A 14,396-nucleotide genomic window follows, 5' to 3' on the forward strand; every position below is an offset into this window, starting at 1 on the left:
ATATATATAGTATACTATATATACTATTACATATTATATAACAGATTATATATGTATAAAATGTACACACACAATATGTAAAATATATACATATAGGTATGAATGCAAGTAGAACACACACGCACATATGCATGTATATATTACATGTAATATATGAAAAATGGAAAAATAGGTACTAATGAAAATAAAATACATATACATAAACACAAACACACACACACACACACACATAAAATCTGGTGCCAAAGAAAAAACCCACTCTTTCTCAGTTTCTAGGCACCAGACAACCACCCTGTGATGAAATTGCTCCACCTGATTATGTGACCTTGGCCCTAAAGGTAAAAGAAAGATCTCGAGGAGAGTGAGACTAGGTGAAATTTAGCAATCATTGAACACCAGTTCTTCCTTTGCCTTCTGTCCCCTTGCTATCACTCTCTGGCTCCTTTCATTTTTTTCCCACCTGGTGGTGAAGGGGAATCCCTGCGGCAGTTAGCACCAGGTGCCGTTCCTTCAGGGCTCACTGCCTAATTCTTAGTTCTGGCCAAACAACTCAAACAGGTCTGTAAAGTTAAGGGAAATGAAGATGTTGAAATGATTGTGATTCCCAAGAGCCAAAACTGCTTGGGGGTGAGAACTAGGGTGACCACTTACCCCTGCTAACATACTATCCTGCTTATTTATTACATCTATTGCTTATTGTCTGTGTCCCTGTTCATAATGTTACTCCCCCAAGGGTAAGGCTATTTGACTGTTTTGTTTATCAGTGTATCCAAAAGGCCAAAAACAGAGCCTTGCACCTTATAGACACTCAGGAAATATTTGCCGAGTTGAATAAACAGCTCCAGGTCCACAGACTATGCCGCTCTGAAGAAAACACTAAAGTGTGGCCTAAGACAAGGTCATTGATCGCTTATCCTCATCCTGTCTGGCTCCTTGAATTGGATTTGAGCCTCTGGAACTTGAAAGATGAGGTCTGTTGGAACTGTTTCAGGAAAGACTGTGAGACTTTGGACACCAGAAGAGCTGCCCTGGGGCCCAGGGGGAAAAGTGATAAATAATAAAGAAGAAGAAGAAGAAACAACCCATGAGATACAAGCAAACTCAAAGAAATGGAATGGGCTCTGGCTTCTGGTAATCCTCCTGCACATAACAGCTATAAATCTGGACAAAATATAAAAAGCAGCTGTCTAAAGCACTAGAGAGCAACCAAGCAGGCAAATACAGGAGTAGAGTCTGCATTTGGAAGAAGACAATGACCATGGGCAAGTTTCCCATTGTTACTGGGTTTTTTTGTTTTCTTTCTTTTTTGTTTTGTTTTGTTTTGTTTTGTTTTGTTTCGTTTTTACCAGAAAGCAAGACTCAATCTGTGCCAAATAGGGTAACTAAAATTTGGATAGAAACCCTGTTGTCTTACTGTCATGAAGAGCCAGGAGATAGAGTTCAAGGTAATTCTAGTAACTGGAAAGTGAGGGGGAATTGAGCAAAGAAGAGAGCCAAAGAAGGGAGACAATTGGTTCTGTGTATAAATTCTACACAAATCATTGCTGACACCCCAACCAGGCATGCAAGCAGCCCCACTAAGGCTAAAAGAACTGAACAGAGATTTCTGTTGCTGCTAACTACAAGGAAGACAATTTGGAGTTTGAGGTCAGTTAAGAAAGCTGACTCCTTAAAAAAAAAAAAAAAAAATCAGTGCTCTTTGGAGGAACACAACAGAATCCACAGGCTTTGCAATATATCATTCACAATTTCTTGGATGTCATCCAAAACACTTTTGGCTTAGGTCATGATCTCAGGGTTGTGAGATCAAGCCCTGCATCAGGCTCTGCAATCAGTGGGCTGCCTGCTTAAGATTCTCTCTCTCCCTCTCCTTCTGCCCCTCACCCCCCATCTCTCAAATAAAGAAATAAGTCTTTAAAAAAAAAACTTTAAGGAAATTTGGTATATGTAGATGTAATATATATGACAAATGCCATGGGGATATTCTAAAATAGTTTTAAAGATTTCATATATATTACATATGAATGTATATATTCAATTATAGGTTACATATATATTATATCAAGAAGACATACTCTTGTTCAATATATGTGTGTCTTATAAAAGAGTTTCAAAATACATTTTTTTAAAAAAATTAACAAGTTAAAGGGGGAAATAGGCAAATCCACAATCATAGTTGGAAACTTTAACCCTCTCTTCTCAATTATTGATTTTTAAAAACTGATAAAAAAATTAATAAAGATATAGGTGATTGAAATAACACTGTCAACCATCTTGACTTAATTGATGGTTACAGAATGCTATCCCCAATATTAGCAAAATGTACAATTTTTCAAGTGCTTATAGAAAATTCAGCAAGTAAACCATATGTGGATTATACAAGTCTAAATAAATATAAAAAAACTGAAGGCAGTGTATTTGCTCTGACCACAAAGAAATTAAATTAGAAGTCAGTAGCAAAAATACATCTAGATCCCTTCCATCTAATATTTTAAAATTAAACAACACATTCTATGTAATTCATAGGTTAAAGAAGAAAATATAAGGGGAATACAAGGAACATACAGGGAATTAGAAAATATTTTAAACTGAATGATAGTGAAAATATATCAAAATTTGGGGGATATAACTAAAGCAGTGCTTGCAAGGAAATTTATAATTTGGAATGCTTTAATTAGAAAAAAGAATGAAATAAGATTAATGACCTATGCTTTGGCCTATAAAAATAAGAGTAAAGTAAGCCCAAATTAATTAGAAAAAGGGGGGGGGAAGAGCAGAAATTAGTGAAATTAAAAAAAAAACCCACATACAAACAATACAGGAAATTAATAGGGCCAAGAGTTGGTTCCTTGAAAGGATTAACATTCTTGCATACTTTACTGATACCTTGTCTTTGCTATGCTGCTTTTTTTTATTTTTTTAAACCCTAAAGCACTTTTTTCTCCTATCCCCACCTGTCTACAGGCTCAGGGCGAACATCCAACCTATTTCCCAAAATTCTGCTAACTGGAAATAACCTTTTCATTTCAAACAAGTATTTCTGTATTCACTTTAATGTCATTTTGTATGATAAGAATGAAGAACATTTGATATCTTATCATGCACCTGAAATCCCAGCCTGATTCACAGAATGAGCAGAAACTATGATCAGGAATTAAAATTTTAGCCTTTAATTTTTCTTTTCTCAGTGGAACAAAAATATCTGGATATTAATCAGAATCTAAACCAAGAAACTGATCTGTGATACCTTGTTAGGATAACTGTAAAATAAAACAAGATTCTTGTCAATAAGGAAAATTTAAAAATATAAACAAGGAAAAATTGAGGGAGTAGCAATTAATAGAAAAATGACTTGAGGCAAATTTTTTTTCAGCATAAAAAGAACAGAGTAGTTCTTAGAATCAAACATTTTCAGTCACATTCCACTTTAAAAAGTCTGACAAAATTATGGATTTTTTCCCCAGATTAAAAAATTAAAATCATGAACATAAATTTTGTGTATGAATTCAGATGTTTCATGGGTCTCAGTTAAGAATCCCTGGCTTAGAAGTAATGTCTGCCATAGATTTTTTTTCACGGCCAAACAAAATTGAAATGGCTCAAATCTAGTTGTAAATAAGTTGAAAATTCTTATGAGATGGATGAGGCTAGAGAGTACAACAAAGAAATAAAAGATAAACTTAAGAAATATATCTGGAATGTGATAGAAAAGAAAAATTCAGAAAAGATGACTGATATCGAAGGATATTAATGTGGAGACCCAAACTATGTGAAAAATAGGTGTTTGCAGATCAAGCAATAGCAAAGGCACAAAAGATAAAGTCACATAAGAGTAAAACTATCCCCAACTAAAAAAACAATTAAATCATAAAATAAGAAATATTCTCATACCCACTTATCATTAAGACACCAGCTTTTTCAACTTTCAAAGAGAAAGATAAGGTTTGGATTCCTTTTAAAATGTAATATATTTGTTATTTCAAATTTACTTTGAAAATTTTCATATATCAAGAAAAATTTCAAACTAATGTGGCAAACATTTGCATATTATCACTTACCTTACCAAATGCTTAAAGCCTTACCAAATGCTGTTAAACTCCACCATCCGCCCTTCTTTGAATGTATTTCTCTACACATGTCCCCAGTAGTAACAACTATATTGAGGTGGGTTTTTTTTTTATTTTTTATTGTTATGTTAATCACCATACATTACATTTTAGTTCTTGATGTAGTGTTCTATGATTCATTGTTTGTGCATAACACCCAGTGCTCCACGCAGAATGTGCCCCCTTTAATACCCATCACCAGGCTAACCCATCCCCCCACCCCCCTCCCCTCTAGAACCCTCAGTTTGTTTTTCAGAGTCCATCGTCTCTCATGGTTCGTCTCCCCCTCCGACTTACTCCCCTTCATTCTTCCCCTTTTGCTAGCTTCTTCTTTTTTCTTAACATTTGTTGCATTATTTGTTTCAGAAGTACAGATCTGTGATTCAACAGTCTTGCACAATTCACAGTGCTCACCATAGCACATACCCTCCCCGATGTCTATCACCCAGCCACCTCATCCCTCCCACCCCCCATCACTCCAGCAACCCTCAGTTTGTTTCCTGAGATTAAGAATTCCTCATATCAGTGAGGTCATATGATACTTGTCTTTCTCTGATTGACTTATTTCACTCAGCATAACACGCTCCAATTCCATCCACGTCGTTGCAAATGGCAAGATCTCATTCCTTTTGATGGCTGCATAATATTCCATTGTGTATATATACCACCTCTTCTTTATCCATTCATCTGTCGATGGACATCTTGGCTCTTTCCACAGTTTGGCTATTGTGGACATTGCTGCTATAAACATCGGGGTGCACGTACCCCTTCGGATCCCTACATTTGTATCTTTGGGGTAAATACCCAGTAGTGCAATTGCTGGATCCTATGGTAGCTCTATTTGCAACTGTTTGAGGAACCCCCATACTGTTTTCCAGAGTGGTTGCACCAGCTTGCATTCGAGGTGGGGTTTTTTTTTTATTGTGTTATGTTAATCACCATATATTACATCATTAGTTTTTGATGTAGTGTTCCATGATTCATTGTTTACGTATAACACCCAGTGCTCCACGTAGAACGTGCCCTCCTTAATACTCATCACCAGGCTAACCCATCCCCCCACCCCCTCCTCTCTAGAACCCTCAGTTTGTTTTTCAGAGTCCACAGTCTCTCATGGTTCATCTCCCCTTCCAATTTCCCCCCTTCATTCAGACTATATTGAGTTTTATCAACACCTTGACTTTCTAATATAAGTCCACTTACTGTTAAGCAATATATAGCTTAATTTTGTATGCTTTTGAACTCTAATAAATTGTATTACACTATACACTTTCTTCTCCAACTTACATTTTTTACTCAATGTTGTGTTTTCTGATATTCATTCAAATGGAGGCACCTCCCTGCTGTTCATTCACTTTCCCTGCTCCAGAGTATTCTAGAAACATATTTGCAGTTTCTTTTTCATTCTATCTTCCATGACTGTTTGGATTACTATAGTTTTTTGCTTTTACCAAAAAATGCTTCTGTGAACATTCTTGTACATAAATTCTTATTTGCGTGCTTGAGGGTTGCTCTAGAACAGTGGTTCTCAAAGTGTTGTCCTGCATCACATCTTGTGCATCAGAATTTCCTGGAGAGCTCAGTAAACATGGATTGCTGTCCCCATTCCCAGAGTTTCTGATTCAGTAGGTCTGTGATGGGGTCCAAATATTTGCATTGCTAACGAGATCCCAGGAGATACTGAAGCTGCTAGTACAGGACCTCTGTAACTGAAACAAAAAATTTTTATGAAGTTTCAAATAACTTTTGATCAGTTTATTCCTAGATATCTTATATATTTAGTAGCTTTGTCAATAGTATCTTTTAAAAATAAGATTATATATTTTTTCAAATATTTGCTGCTGGAGTAGAAAAACACAACCAATTTTTGTATGGCAGTCTTTTAGAAAGCAACTTTGCTTAATTTCAAAGGGGTAACAGCCGGACTATCTCCATATTTCTCTACTACAGCAAGAATTACAAAATGCTGGAGTATCATCTATGGATGATATGGAACCCTTAGGAAAAGATATGGGCCACTTGGTCAAGTTGTCACTCAGATATAAGAGCCAAAGGAAGGATATTCTCAGATCACAAAGTTTCAGACTCTCTTTTCTGCAGCTTGCTGGAGGCCATACTCCATAATATTAGGACATGAGTTAGAATAAAAAAAATATTGAACGGAGTTGCTACTGCTAAGATGAATCTGAGACAACCACTGTTCAGTAAGAAGTAAATATGAGCTCAAACAAGAAGGCTGCTTCTGCTATCTGGTTCACGTGTCTAAAAAAAATAGTAGTGCACAAAATAGATAAATATTCTGGAATATTTAGAACCTTAGATTTAAGAAATGAGGGAGGAGATGGGGCGCCTGGGAGGCTCAGTTGGTTAAGCATCTGACTCTTGATTTTGGCTCAGGTCATGATCTCACGGTCTTGAGATCGAACCCGCAGTCGGGCTCCGAGCTCAACGGGGAGCCTGCCTGAGAGTCCCTCTTTCTCTCCCTCTTTTTCTCCCTCTGCGCCTCCCACTCCCACCCCCTCGAGCTTTTGCTCTCTAAAAAAAAAAAAAAGGAGGAGGAGGAGGAGGAGGAGGAGGGGAAAGTGGAATCCAGTACGCAAACCCTCTTGTCTTTCATGCAAAGTAACGAGCCTATTGTTTGTAAGAGATACACTTATAATTCTAGAAACCGGGAAATGCTGTTACATTTAACCAATTGAGAAGAAATGTAGGTTTAAATTCAACGTGTTTTAAAGCATCAAAGGAGACAATAATGTACATGGAATAAAAGGTGTATAGAGAAGAGAAGACAAAGAAGTATTTAAAAAGGGGGGAAATAACTATATGCAATGATTATAATGAGTATAGTTATATAAATTCCCCATAGGCTCGTACTGAATTAAAAACTCTAATAATATTTTACTTAGAATTTTTTAAACCAAAGTGCTACAAACGTGATTAGAAATAAAATGATGGTGACTTCATGCACAGAAACTCTACTGAAGAGAACAATTTTACTAGGGAAAATGTTTCTGAAGATTTTGCTTTGTATGGCAGACCACAAAAAGGTATGCTTAAATCGACCACAAAAAAAAAAGTTTCTAAATCTCATTTATTGTATTTATCTATCAAATACTTGTATCGTGCTTATCATGGGCCAGCTATTATTCTAAGTGCTTTACAAAGAGGAACTCACTCTGTTAGTCAGGATCCTGGCAGGAAACAGATGGCACACTCAAATTGGATAAATCGAAGTGAATTGAACAAAAGGAATATTTACAAAGGTGTGAGTGGGATTTAGAAAACTGCAACCGGCTGCACTGGCTCACAGCAGCAGGGAGCCTTTCCACCCCTAGGCCTGCCTGAAGGCACAGGCAGAGAGCATGGTTAGAGGGACCCAGAGAGTAACCCCCCCCAACCATGGGTGGGTTGCAGACAACCATAGCCACCTGGCAGGGAGGGCACGAGAACAAACACCCAGACCTCACATTCCTCCTGCCTCCCATCGGCACACAGGACAGAAAGCCAGAGGGCAAAGAGCTCAGTGTTTCCACCTTTATGGGCCAGCCTCCCAGAGTCAGAAACAGGATGGAGAAGGGTCAGAGAGGGATCTGGGGAGGCAAAGAGAAGACACTCAGAACATTCATAATAACCCTACACATTAGCTACTATTGGTATATTTTTTTTAATATAGTAACTGATGCACAGAGAGGTTAAATAACTTGCTCAAGACTGCACAGCTGGTAAAGAATAGATCCAGGATTTTAACCCAGCCAGTCTGGCTCCACCGTACAAGGCCTATCTCTCTTATCATTATTATACTGTAAGCTTATATATCTTATTATAGTCATGCTCTATTTTTTTTATTTCTCCTAATGCTGTCAGATATACTGGGATTTAAATGGATGAAAAAAAGGCCATTGTAAGAGTCACTTCTGACTTCTTTCTACCACCTGTTAAAGGGCTGGGAGGCATTTTTATGTTATTGTAGACACTTAACTACCAAGACTCCCATTATGATTCATAGATCATTTTGAAAATTGAGCAATTTTCATGATAGGCATACTTCCCAGCAGCTTTTTAGTATACTTGGGAAGATTATAGCCAGAGGAAACACAGGAGGTGAAAATTTGGTCTCATTTATAAGTATTCAGTTGTAAATGTGGATTGTGGTTTCATTAAATTCATATACTTGAAGTCTTTTTAATTTTCCAATAGAATTGTAAGAATCTGGCAATTCTTTTTTTTTTTTTAAAGATTTTATTTATTTGACATAGAGAGACACAGCGAGAGAGGGAACACAAGCAGGGGGAGAGGGAGAGGGAGAGGCAGGCTTCCCACTGAGCAGGCAGCCCAATGCAGGGCTCGATCCCAGGACCCTGGGATCATGACCTGAGCTGAAGGCAGACACTTAATGACTGAGTCACCCAGGCGCCCCAAGAATCTGGCAGTTCTTAATAATCAAGATATAAATCCTTCCTAGGTTTTTTTTGGTAAATAATTTCAAATTAAAATAACAATCATGAGTTTAATATGAAATAAATGTGTTCCAGCAAATAAACTAAAGCATATTCCGGGAGAGAAAAACATGTTTTCCTGCTGATTTCTATCATTAGCTTGGTATTCTCTTGAATAAACTACCTACTAGAAGGTTCAGAATTGGGAGCCAGCACAAGGCTAAAATGATTGCCAGACCCAATACTGTTTTCCTGGAGGTTTTGTGCTGTCAATGCTTTTTTTATTTTTCCCCCCAAATTTTAGTGCTTCTTTATCTACCCAGCTGCCACCTTGTACCGCTGCCTTTTCCTCCACTTGTCTGCCACACACTCTGTGGCCAGGGGCTCTAGCCATCTCCCTCCTCCCTGTTTCTTTTCATTTTGGTCTTTCTTCTGCCTTGAATGACCTCTTATATGTGGTAATTCCTGCTTTCCATTTGGGAGTGCAAATGCTACTTTCTGTGGGATGGCTTTCCCACCTCCCCTGCAAAGAAATCTTCACTCCCTTCTATGAGCTTCTAGGACCTTGTGTCCATGTCTTTTCTAAGTCCTTACTATATCTTATTAACTTTACTTGTTTGTACCTCTCTGTATCCACCAAACTGTGACTTCTCAAAGGCCAAGACTATAGACTGCTAAGTTTTCAAAAAGTTGTTGAATGATCAACTGTTACTGAACTGACTAAGAAGAATTAGTTCCAAGACTCTTGACCATCATACAAGAACCAGAAATCCCTTCAAAGTCTATTTATGCTTTTCTGCATCTGCCATCTGCAGGAAGAAATTTAGAGGATAGCCAAATAGCATGAAAAATCATATCCATCCTGCTTTCCATTTAATAATACTAGGATGTATGGCTGGCACTGAGAGGCGGAGCAAGATGGCGGAGGAGTAGGAGACCTGGATTTTGTCTGGTCTCAGGAATTCAGCTGAATAGGGATCAAACCATTCTGAACACCTACGAACTCAACAGGAGATTGAAGAAAAGAATAGCAACAACTCTCTGAACAGAAAAGCGACCACTTTCTGGAAGGTAGGACGTGCGGAGAAGTGAATCCGAGGCGAAATTCCGGAGGATAGATGGCGGGGGAGGGGGCCTCCGTCGGCCGCTTCTGGCAAGTGCTAGAGCCGCGGAGCACAAAATCGGAACATTTAGAAGTCGGCTCCGCTGAGGGGCGTCGCTCCAGTGGCTAAGTTGGGGGTGAAAACCTTGTGGGACAGTGTGGTCCCAGGACGCTCAGGGTCACAGAAAGACCGGGGGTGCCTGAGTGCGGCAGAGCTCCCAGGCATCGGAGCGAGGAAGCCGGCTGCAGAGACAGAGCCGAGGCGCGGGCTCTCAGCTCGGGGTGGCCATAAACTGTGATTGGTGACAGTCGGGCCACTGCTCCTCCAGTAGGGACCCAACGAGCAGCAGATCCAGGGAGACTCCCCTTCCTCCCCCGGGAGGAGCGGCGCAGGAGTGCACCACAGGGATCTGCTGGGTTTGGTGACTCCACACTGAGTCGGGTGCCAGAGATAGAAACGCTCGGTCACAGGCTGGCTGAGCACGGGGTGCGGCCAGAGACCAGGGAGATGGGAGTGACTGACTGCTTTTCTCTGGGGGCGCACTGAGGAGCGGGGCCCCGAGTTCTCGGCTCCCCCCAGGCAGAGATTGGGAGGCCACCATTTTCACTCTGATCCTCCAAAGCTGTACAGAAAGCTTGCAGGGAACAAAAGCTTCCAAGAGCAAACCCAAGCAGATTACTTAGCCCGGACTCACAAGGGCGGGGCAATTCCGCCTCCGGAAAAGACATTTGGGAACCACGGCAACAGGCCCCTCCCCGAGATCAGCACGAACAGCCAGCAAGCCAAGACCAAGTTTACCAATCAATGAGAATGGGAGAACTCCAGTGCTAGGGGAATACTGCACATAGAATTCATGGCTTTTTTACCATGATTCTTTAGTCTTTCAAAGTTAATCTTTTTTTTGAACTGTTTTTTTTTGAATTTTTCTTTTTCCCTTTTTCAACCAACATCTTATCAATCCCTTTTTTAAAAAAACATTTTTATTTTTCATTTTTAGAGTCATATTCTATCCCTTCATAGTAGTTACCCTTATTTTTGGCACATATATATAAGTTGTTCTCTCTTTAAAATTTTGAGATACAGTTTCTTCTACCAGATCAAAATATACCCTAAATCTCTAGTGTATGGCTTTGTTCTAGTCTCCTGCCTGATGACATTCTCTCCTTTTTTTTTTCTTTTTTTTAATCCTCTTCTTTTTTTTCAAACACCGTATCAATTCCTTTTTTAAAAATTTTTTAAAATTTTCATCTTTACAGTCATATTCCATCCCTTCATTGTATCAACCCTTATTTTATACATATAGAAGTCTTTCTTTCTTTAAAATTTTAGGAGGCACTTTCTTCTAACTGACCAAAATACGCCCAAAATCTAGTGTGTGGCACCAATCTATGCACCAGCCTGATCATATTTGATCATATTCTGGTTTTTTTTGTTGTGTTCTGTTTTTGTTTGTTTTTATCTTTTTCTTTTTTTTTTTTTCTTTCTTTTTTCTTTCTTTCCCTTTCTTTTCCCCTGGTTTCAGGTCTTTTCTAATTTGTTTAGAGTATATTTTCTGGGGACGTTGTTAACCTGTTCACATTTTGTTCTCTCATTCATCTATTCTCCTCTGGACAAAATGACAAGACGAAAAAAATCACCTCAACCAAAAGAACAAGAGGTAGTACCATCTGCCAGTGACCTACTCAATACGGACATTCGTGTAATGTCAGACCTAGAGTTCAGAATTATGATTTTAAAGATACTAGCTGGGCTTGAAAAAAGCCTGGAGGTTATTAGAGAAACCCTTTCTGGAGAAATAAAAGAACTAAAATCTAACCAAGTTGAAATCAAAAAGGCTATTAATGAAGTGCAATCAAAAATGGGGGCACTAACTGCTAGGATAAATGAGGCAGAAGAGAGAATCAGTGATATAGAAGACCAAATGATGGAAAATAAAGAAGCTGAGAAAGAGAGAGATAAACAACTACTGGATCACGAGGGCAGAATTCGAGAGATAAGTGATACCATAAGACAAAACAACATTAGAATAATTGGGATCCCAGAAGAAGAAGAAAGAGAGAGGAGGGCAGAAGGTATATTGGAACACATTACAGCAGAGAACTTCCCTAATGTGGGAAAGGAAACAGGGATCAAAATCCAGGAGGCACAGAGAACCCCTCTCAAAATCAATAAAAATAGGTCAACACCCTGACATCTAATAGTAACACTTACGAGTCTCAGAGACAAGGGAAAATCCTGAAAGAAGCTCGGGACAAGAGATCTGTAACCTATAATGGTAGAAACATTAGATTGCCAACAGACCTATCCACAGAGACCTGGCAGGCCAGAAAGGACTGGCATGATATATTCAGAGCACTAAATGCGAAAATATGCAGCCAAGAATACTATATCCAGCTAGGCTATCATTGAAAATAGAAGGAGAGATAAAAAGCTTCCAGGACAAACAAAAACTAAAGGAATTTGCAAACACGAAACCAGCCCTACAAGAAATATTGAAAGGGGTCCTTGAAGCAAAGAGAGAGCCTAAAAGCAGCATAGACCAGAAAGGAACACAGACAATATACAGTAACAGTCACCTTACAGGCAATACAATGGCACTAAATTCATATCTTTCAATAGTTACCCTGAATGTAAATGGGCTCAATGCCCCAATCAAAAGACACAGGCTATCAGATTGGATTAAAAAACAAGACCCATCAATATGCTGTCTGCAAGAGACTCATTTTAGACCCAAAGACACCCCCAAATTGAAAGTGAGGGGGTGGAAAACCATTTGCCATGCGAATGGACCCCAAAAGAAAGCTGGGGTGGCAATCCTTATATCAGACAAATTAGATTTTAAAAGAAAGACTGTAATAAGAGAGGAGGAAGGACACTATATCCTACTTAACGGGTCTATCCAGCAAAAAGATCTAACAATTGTAAATATCTATGCCCCTAACATGGGAGCAGCCAATTATATAAGGCAATTAATAACAAAAGCGAAGGAACACATTGACAACAATACAATAATAGTGGGGGACTTTAACACCCCCCTGACTGAAATGGACAGATCATCTAAGCAAAAGATCAACAAGGAAATAAAGACTTTAAATGACACACTGGACCAAATGGACTTCACAGACATATTTAGAACATTCCATCCCAAAGCAACAGAATACACATTCTTCTCTAGTGCCCATGGAACATTCTCCAGAATTGATCACATCCTAGGTCACAAATCAGGTCTCAACCGGTACCAAAAGATTGGGATTATTCCCTGAATATTTTCAGACCACAACGCTTTGAAACTAGAACTCAGTCACAAGAGGAAAGTCGGAAAGAACTCTAATACATGGAGGCTAAAGAGCATCCTACTAAAGAATGAATGGGTCAACCAGGAAATTAAAGAAGAATTTAAAAAATTCATGGAAACCAATGAAAATGAAAACACAACTGTTCAAAATCTTTGGGATGCAGCAAAGGCAGTCCTAAGAGGAAAGTATGTAGCAATACAAGCCTTTCTCAAGAAACAAGAAAGGTCTCAAATACACCACCTAACCCTACACCTAAAGGAGCTAGAGAAAAAACAGCAAATAAAGCCTAAACCCAGCAGGAGAAGAGAGAAATAATAAAGATCAGAGCAGAAATCAATGAAATAGAAACCAAAAGAACAGTAGGACAGATCAACGAAACTAGGAGCTGGTTCTTGGAAAGAATTAACAAGATTGATAAACCCCTGGCCAGACTTATCAAAAAGAAAAGAGAAATGACCCAAATCAACAAAATCATGAATGAAAGAGGAGAGGTCACAACGAACACTAGAGAAATACAAACAATTATAAGGACATATTATGAGCAACTCTATGCCAGCAAATTAGCTAACCTGGAAGAAATGGATGCATTCCTAGAGATGTATCAACTACCAAAATTGAACCAGGAGGAAACAGAAAACCTAAACAGACCTATAACCACTAAGGAAATTGAAGCAGTCATCAAATATCTCCCAACCAACAAAAGCCCAGGGCCAGATTGCTTCCCAGGGGAATTCTACCAAACATTTCAAGAATTAATACCTATTCTCCTGAAACTGTTCCAAAAAAAATAGAAATGGAAGGAAAACTTCCAAACTCCTTTTATGAGGCCACCATTACCTTGATCCCCAAACCGGACAAAGACCCCATCAAAAAGGAGAACTACAGACCAATATCTTTGATGAACATGGATGCAAAAATTCTCACCAAAATACTAGCCAATAGGATCCAACAGTACATTAAAAGGATTATTCACCACGACCAAGTGGGATTTATCCCTGGGCTGCAAGTTTGGTTCAACATCTGCAAATCAATCAACGTGATACAATATATTAAGAAAAGAAAGAACAAGAATCATAGGATCCTCTCAATAGATGCAGAAAAAGCATTTGACAAAGTACAGCATCCTTTCTTGATCAAAACTCTTCAGAGTATAGGGATAGAGGGTACATACCTCAATATCATAAAAGCCATCTATTGAAAACCTACAGCGAATATCATTCTCAATGGCGAAAAGCTGAGAGCTTTCCCCCCTGAGGTCAGGAACGCGGCAGGGATGTCCACTCTCACCACTGCTATTCAACATAGTATTAGAAGTCCTAGCCACAGCAATCAGACAACAAAAAGAAATCAAAGGCATCCAAATCGGCAAAGAGGAAGTCAAACTCTCACTCTTTGCAGATGATACGATACTTTATGTGGAAAACCCAAAAGACTCCACCCCAAAAATTCTAGAAC

The 14,396-nt window shown here is 38.8% G+C and overlaps 1 long non-coding RNA gene across 1 annotated transcript in view; it reads right to left on the reverse strand.

The window, feature by feature from the left end:
• Positions 1–5,192: 5,192 nt before the first annotated feature.
• LOC113923483 overlaps positions 5,193–14,396 on the reverse strand; it is an 84,376-nt gene continuing 75,172 nt past the window's right edge. The window contains exon 3 of the long non-coding RNA XR_003520341.2: positions 5,193–5,815. This is a non-coding gene — a long non-coding RNA (uncharacterized LOC113923483). The remainder of the gene's footprint in view (positions 5,816–14,396) is intronic.

This window comes from Zalophus californianus, chromosome 15, assembly GCF_009762305.2.
Source record: "Zalophus californianus isolate mZalCal1 chromosome 15, mZalCal1.pri.v2, whole genome shotgun sequence".
In the NCBI taxonomy this organism is placed as follows: Eukaryota; Metazoa; Chordata; class Mammalia; order Carnivora; family Otariidae; genus Zalophus; species Zalophus californianus.